This window comes from Eriocheir sinensis, unplaced genomic scaffold, assembly GCF_024679095.1.
Source record: "Eriocheir sinensis breed Jianghai 21 unplaced genomic scaffold, ASM2467909v1 Scaffold71, whole genome shotgun sequence".
Classification (NCBI taxonomy): domain Eukaryota; kingdom Metazoa; phylum Arthropoda; class Malacostraca; order Decapoda; family Varunidae; genus Eriocheir; species Eriocheir sinensis.
Genome location: NW_026112065.1, coordinates 655,001 through 662,500, shown reverse-complemented (window position 1 = coordinate 662,500; position 7,500 = coordinate 655,001). Strand labels below are relative to the sequence as shown.

General features: G+C 44.6%; 1 protein-coding gene across 1 annotated transcript in view; it reads left to right on the top strand.

Moving 5' to 3' along the window:
* LOC126994055 (ankyrin-1-like) overlaps positions 1–7,500 on the top strand; it is a 172,250-nt gene that overhangs the window by 119,316 nt on the left and 45,434 nt on the right. The gene's annotated exons all lie outside the window — the stretch shown is intronic.

Here is a 7,500-nt window from a genome sequence, read left to right as displayed (position 1 = left end):
ATGTTTTCCCAGATTTCCCGGAACGTTTCTCCTTTCTCTTCGTCTTCTGTAAGTTTACGGTTGTTTTTGATGAGATGTTGTTTTACTGTTGTTTGCTTCAAGTTTAATGAACTGTTTCCAAGATTTTTGAGGATCGTGATAACTTTTTGTTAGTTTTGTTAGTGACTGGGTGTAGTTTTTGTCTGATATTTTCGCTTTCTTTCTGTATTTCTGTTGTTAGTGTTTTGTATCGATTATATTGTACTATATTCCAACCTTGTACTTCTTCTTGTAGATGCAATTGTTGGAACTGGTGTTGGAGGTGTCTTAAACTTGGACTTGATATTTGTTTTTGCGATATGATTTTTCTTTTCATTGGTATATTGTTGGCCATTCCTTTTTCTATTACCTTATGCCATTGTTCCATTTTGTTATTTATTGTTTCCTTGATAATATGATCCTCTATTTCTTTCGTTTCTTTTTCTTATTCCACTTCCTCTTTTAGTTTTTCCCAATTTGCCTTTCTCATACCAAATGTTGGAGAGATTGAGTTAGTGATGGCTTTGCTTGTTAACGTAATGATTATGTAAAGATGGTCTGAAGTGGTAGGTGGCCGAGGGTTTATTATTGCGTTATGTGCGGCTTTGTTACTGGATATTACCATGTCGTATGCTGTAGTACGTGTGTTTTGAAAGAAGAGGTGGTGGTGGTGGTGTTTATTATATAGTGGTTGAGGTGATGATTTTTGTGTCTTCCTTTCCTCCACTCGACCTTTCTCTCCCTCCTCTCCTCTCACTCCTCTAGATATACTTCCTCTCCCTCCTTTCCTTCTCCTTCCTCTCCCTCCTCTCCTCTCACTCTCCTCCATATACTTCCTCTAAGTCCACTACTTCTCCTTCCTCTTCCTCCCCTCCTTCTGCTTCCTCTCCCTCCTCTCCTCTCACTCTCCTCCATATACTTCCTCTCCCTCCTTTCCTTCTCCTTCCTCTCCCTCCCTTCCTTCTCCTTCCACTCCCTCCCCTTCTTCTCTTTCCTCTCCCTCCCCTCTTTTTCCTTCCTCTCCCTCCTTCTCCTTCTCCTTTTCCAGCATCAATATGAAAGAAAGTGAATTAACTCCTAGTAAAGAAAAGGTTCAGCTTTTAAGAAACCCAAATGGTATCTCTTAAAAAAACGCGTATACAGTAGATACATATCAACTCAGAGTGAGGCTGACAAACTAGAGTTGGACAGAATTCGCCGCGAAACCAAGAAATTAATAAATCGAAGCAAGAAAAATCTTGAAGAATATATAGCGGAAACAAGTAAATCTAATCATAAAGATTTTTTAGCTATGTAAATAATAAAGTCACTCACTTGTGGTATCGGACCGCTTGCTAATGATAATGGTAACCACACGAACAATGAAAATGAAATGGCTACAATCCTAAATAACTTTTTCGCATCCGTATTTACCGACGAAGATTGTTTAGCACCTCAACCGCCGGAGGCTAGAAGGACCGAAAAGATGTTAAGTGGCGTGCTCATCGTAGAAAGTGACATTTTACGCACAATTGAAAAGATTAAAGTAAGCAAAGCTCCTGGTCCAGACAAAATTACCCCTTGGGTCTTAAAAGAAATCAAACATCAAATTTGTAAACCGCTTTCCATCATATTCAATAAATCTTTAACAGCTGGAAAAGTTACGTCGGCTTGGAAACTTGCAAATGTCACACCAATTTTCAAAAAGGGGGACAAGTCTCATCCAGGAAACTATCGACCAATTAGCCTGACATCTATTGTTTGTAAGTTAATGGAGACTATCATTCGCGACAATATGGTGAAATTCTTCGAAGAAAATAATATAATAAATAATTCGCAACATGGCCTCCGTAGTAAACGTTGGTGTTTGACTAACTTACTTGATTTTTTTCATTATATTTTTGAGGTGTTTGATGAAAGCAGATCAGTAGATCTCATATATCTGGATTTTCAAAAGGCATTTGATAAGGTCCCCCACCAACGATTGCTCAGCAAACTATTGGCGCACGGTATTTCGGGTAACATTCACAATTGGCTTGCGGACTGGCTCTCTGAGCGAAAACAAAGAGTAGTTATAAACGGTGTTACATCTAACTGGCACGATGTCAGAAGCGGCGTACCTCAAGGATCAGTGCTTGGCCCCATGCTCTTCTTGATTTATGTTAATGATATCGATGATGGGCTCACTTGCAAAGTATCAAAATTTGCTGATGACACAAAAATTGCTAGTTAAGTAACTGCGACACTCGACGAAGAAGCTTTACAATCAGATCTAGATCGAAATGCACGTTCGGCCAATCAATGGCAAATGAAATTTAACGTTGACAAATGTAAAGTGTTGCACATCGAAAAAAATAACAATCGCTTTCGGTACGTAATGAATGGCCAACAACTTTCTGCAGTAAGTAAAGAAAAGGTTCTTGGAATCACTATATCAAGCGATTTAAAGCCCGGTCAGCATTGTTCAGAGGTAGTTAAAACTGCAAACAAATTGGTTGGCTTCATCGGACGAGTCTTTAATAATAAATCGGAAAAAGTAATATTAAAACTGTATAATTCGTTGCTTCGACCCCGTCTAGAGTACTGTGTACAGTTTTGGTCTCCCTATTACAGAAAAGACATAGAAAAGTTGGAACAGGTTCAACGAAGAGTAACAAAGATGATTCCTAGGTTGAGAAATTTATCATATGAACAAAGGCTTAAAGAAGTAAATTTATTCAGCCTATCAAAACGAAGAATGCGAGGCGATCTGATAGAAGTGTTTAAAAAGTTTAAAGGATTCAGTGATATTAATGCGGAAGATTACTTTACAATTGATCGATCAAATAGAACAAGAAGAAATCACAATTTGAAGATAAGTGGTAAAAGATTCTCGTCGCACGAAGCTAAACACTTCTTCTTCAATCGAGTTGTTACTGTTTGGAACTCTCTACCCTGTGATGTCGTTGATAGTACAACAGTTACGGCCTTCAAGAATAGATTGGACAAGTATTTTGAATTGAACCAGCAACTAAGATATTACTCATTGTCGTAATAACGTTAAGTTCTTTCGAATACTGGTGTCCTTGTCCGTTTTTATCGCCCGGTTAGTGATAGCAGTAATGGTAGTTCTTTCCTCTTTCCTACATAAATTCCATGTAGTTTTTCCATGCTGCATGGTTCTTTTTCCTTTCCTGCCAGCTTTGGCTGGAGGGATGAGGGGGTGGGGAGGAGCCTTCGCCTTTGTTGTCCTTCATCTTCCACTTTTGATTAGATAGTGTAGCTTGTCACGGATAATATTCAGGAGGTATGGGCTCTCTCTACCGCCGTTAATACTCACGTTTTCTGCATTATTTCTGTATCAGTATATAGTGTAGACCCTGTTCACTTCCGGAAACCATAAAAAATTAAAAAATAAAATACATAAAAAAAAAAATTATTCCTGGACCCCGAGAGACATACCCTTTATCACATACCGCGCATGACTGATTGTCGCAGAAGCAGTGCCACGGCCTCGGGCTGGTTTGCCGTCAAGCAGTACGTAAGTAATGTTCAACGTAGACCAGTCGGGACAATTAGGATAGGTTAGGATAGGTTAGGTTAGGTTAGGTTAGGTTAGGTTAGGTTAGGTTAGGATAGGTTAGGCATAGACTTCACAACTAGTTGACGGGAAATCTCTTCAGTCTTGGCGCGCTGGCTTCGCGTAAGGGGCCGATTGTTATGGCGACTTTCACTGCGACAACTCAAACACACTCTGCGTTCTTACTCCGAATTTAAGTGGAAACAGGACGAAATCTTCAAGTTTTAGTGCATACAAGCAGGCAGGAGTGTCTCTAGAGTGATTTGGTCGAGGATTCAAGGTAACTTATATAAAATAGCACCATGCGTGCACTTTGAAAACGTTGTGTAAAAAATGGCAAATTTGCGTAACTTTAGGTTGAAATCTTTACGTAAAATGAATGATAACTGTAGGATAGTGAAGTCCACAGTTTTACGTATTAGGAAACAAGAAATGTACGTTTAGTTAGTGCCTACATGGCAACTCAGCTCAGTTCCCGCGTCGCTTAACTCGCCTTAGGCACGCAGTCAGCTGGGCACTTCCCCTCTGTAAAGGATTATCGCTGTCCTGCCTCTGTTTACTCTCCAAGTAAAGGACCTACAGTTATTCATCGTCTCTGTACCCTTCCCCACAACTGCAAGGATCCAGAGGACGATACAAGAAGACACAGAAGGCAGTGGATCGAGTGGAAGTGACGGAGGAGACACAAGATATGAGGACGCCGCGACCCCGTGGAGTAAACTGTGGAGGAGCCGTACTACGCCATCAGTGCAGTGACTCAGTGTTGTGTGCAGTGCAGTGGTGTGTTCAGTGCAGTGTGGTAGTGAGGGCTGTTCACTAGGTCCTACGGGTTCGAGTATGTGTGCATGGGGAAGGCCAACTCTGACCCGACTGAGCACTCTTTCGGCAAGCGCCGCACCATGTGCGGCGCCAACTACTGGACGAGCGTGCAGAACTTCATGGTGAGCAACAGGTTGGCCCAGCGCCTGCATTGCTGAAGCTCGTCAGGTTCTTCCCCGGGGACGTGCAGGCCGACCTGGACCGGGCCAAGGCAGAGGAGAAGGAGGACGACGAGGTGATCTTGGCCCAGCTTGCCAGGGAGCTGGCCGACGACCAGCCGGACCCGCCGACGGACGAGTTGCTCCTCGCCGCGGTCGGCAACTTCGCCGGCTACCTGGCCAGGTAGGTCCAGGCCAACTCCTCTGTGGCCGAGTGCTGCAAGCAGGAGCTTGCCCAGCAGGAGGAGATGAATATTACCGTGGAGCTCGAGAGTTGCGACCCTCCCTCTGTTATGTTCGACGCCCTGGTCGAGCTGGTCGACAGGGGAGAGCTGGAGACAGGCCGGGCGGTCCTGAAGCGGCCATCTCTCCCAATGGCCCACATGGCGTCCTTCGGGATGTCGCTGTGGGACTCCCTGATGTGCAGGGAGGACAGAAGGAGCGCAGGTTGAGGTTCCTCTACCTTGCCATGCGCCACAGGGACGGGTTCAGGCACCTCCTGGAGTTCCTGGCGGCCTCAGACCCGACCTTGCAGGGGTACAGGTGCCAGGAGGGGCACAACCTGGCCAACACCATCTTGCCGCACATCAGCAGGTCCCTCTTCAACTGTTTCGGTGCTAATTTCTCCAAGGACGTGACCTCAGAAGCGAGGAAGAACAAGGCCTTGAAGCAGCCGACCGGCAGTAAGACGAGCAGTATCGAGGAGGGCAGGAAGGAGACGGCGAGGAACAGGGACGTGTACAAGTCCAGGAAACTGACCGGGGCCCACAAGTCATAGGCCAAAAGGCTAAAGTGATTGTTCAGGGACGAGGGCCAGATAGCCGGCAAGACGTGCTGCGGCAATAGTGACATCGGAATTCAACCAAAATAAGTTGTGATTGTATATAGAAAATGAATATTTTGCTTTTGTTGAGTAAAATTAAGATGTTTCTGCATGCTTTCCTCAAGTATTAAGTTTCTAATGTGAAAATTAAGTGATTTATTAGATGTTAAAAACTTACGTAAAAAATTGCACTAAATAAAAAAAAAATAAGTAGCTATTTCGGGCAAAAACTTATAAGATATGCTAAATATTGCTATTGATTCTGAAAATATAAGTGATTATCTCTGCATTTGGTGATGTTTGTGCATCTAGCGTAAAATCTGAGGATTTTATAGGCTTTTTAAGTTTTGTTATACTTATATAAAAAACAATTAATCGGGATTTTATTAGGGAACGACTTTGAATTTTTTGATACCGCTGCTCATGGAGACTCATATATGCCTTAGGGAGGTGCCTGTTTTAGTTTCAGGTCGCTAGCTGCTTTGGTTTTGAAAATATTTAAATTTTAAATTTTTGAAAATCGGCCCCCTGCGAATCGGCCCCGCGCCCCGTTTCCCGTCAAGAGATTGTGAAGTCTATGGGTTAGGTTAGGTTAGGTTAGGTTAGGTTAGGTTAGGTTAGGTTAGGTTAGGTTAGGTTAGGATAGGTTAGGTTAGGATAGGTTAGGTTAGGTTAGGATAGGTTAGGTTAGGTTAGGTTAGGTTAGGATAGGTTAGGTTAGGTTAGGATGGGTTGGGTTAGGTTAGGTTAGGTTGGGATGGGTTATGTTAGGATGGGTTAGGTTAGGTTGGGTTGGGATGGGTTGGGTTGGGATAGGTTGGGTTGGGTTGGGATGGGTTGGGTTGGGTTAGGTTGAGCTGAACTATTTTTTCTGGGTAATTTGTGGTGTTTTTTTCATGTGGAGATGGTTTTTTTTCCGGAAAAATTAGGATTGTGACTTGATCAAGAAAATTGAAAGAGCCCCTTTCCTAATAGTTTCCGGAAAAAAAAGACTATCTCCACTTGAAAAAGCACCACATTTTACCTAGAAAAAAATAGTTTGTGCCTGGAAATTCGAGAGCCCACATCTCCTGAATTATTACCCTTGTCACAAACAGCCTCGTAAGGACCAGCAGGTCTGCTGTTGTTTGTTCTTCCTTTGTGTTCTTTGTGTTCCTTCCTCTCCCTCATCTCCTCTCACTCCCATCCATATCCCTCCCTTCCCTCTTCTCCCTGCAGTCCTTATTCTCCCTTCCCTCCCTCCTCCCTATCGCTCGTCTCCCCCTTATCCTTCCCCTCCCACCCCTCATAACTCTATCTACACTCCCTTCCCTCCTTCATCCCTCTCATTACAAGTAGCGTAAGTCAACAATAGAGTACAGCAACAGTTAATGTCCGCATGACAGGTGGAGTGAGGTGTGGGTGCAGTAAGGTGACAGGTAACTGGTGCCATGCCTAGTACCGCCGGTAAAACGAGGATCAAGCCTCTACCTGTGCCATTGAGACTACACCTCACCCACCGTGAGTATTGGGGGGGATTCTGGGGCTGCCATGTGTAGGCCACTTGTCCTCTCCCAGTCTCCGTGTATTTCTATGTTCTTGTATCTGTTCCTCAAAATCGAGGTGCTTTTCATCTGCTCCTCAATGTCGAGGTGCTTTCATCTGCTCCCCAGGCCCCAAGTGGCTGTCGAGCAGACTAAATCACCAAAGCGGGCAACCACGTAATGAGCCAATAGGTTTTTTGTTGCCTGCATTTCCATGTTTCCATGTTTCCATCCCTCCACTCTTTCCTCTCACTCACTCCCGCTATCATTAAATTCCCTTCCTCCCTCTCCCCTCCTTCCCTCGCCTCCTCCCTCTCCCTCTCCTCCCGCCACACTCGTTATTGCCGCAACAACAGGACTCTCTGCCTCCCGTATCCAGGATCAGCAGTATTCACAACAGCCTCCGTTGTGGCTGCCGTGCAGTGTGTCACATGGCGGCACTAGGGCACTGTCTGGTGACGTAATGGTCACTGCCGAGCACTGAAAACTGTCCGTCTCTTCCCCTTCCCACACACAGGATGGACGGCCCTCCACTGGGCTGCAGTAGATGGTGAAGCTGAGTGTGTGTCTACCCTCATCCTGGTCACGCCGCCCACCCCCGAGCTGCTGCAGGCTGCCGAC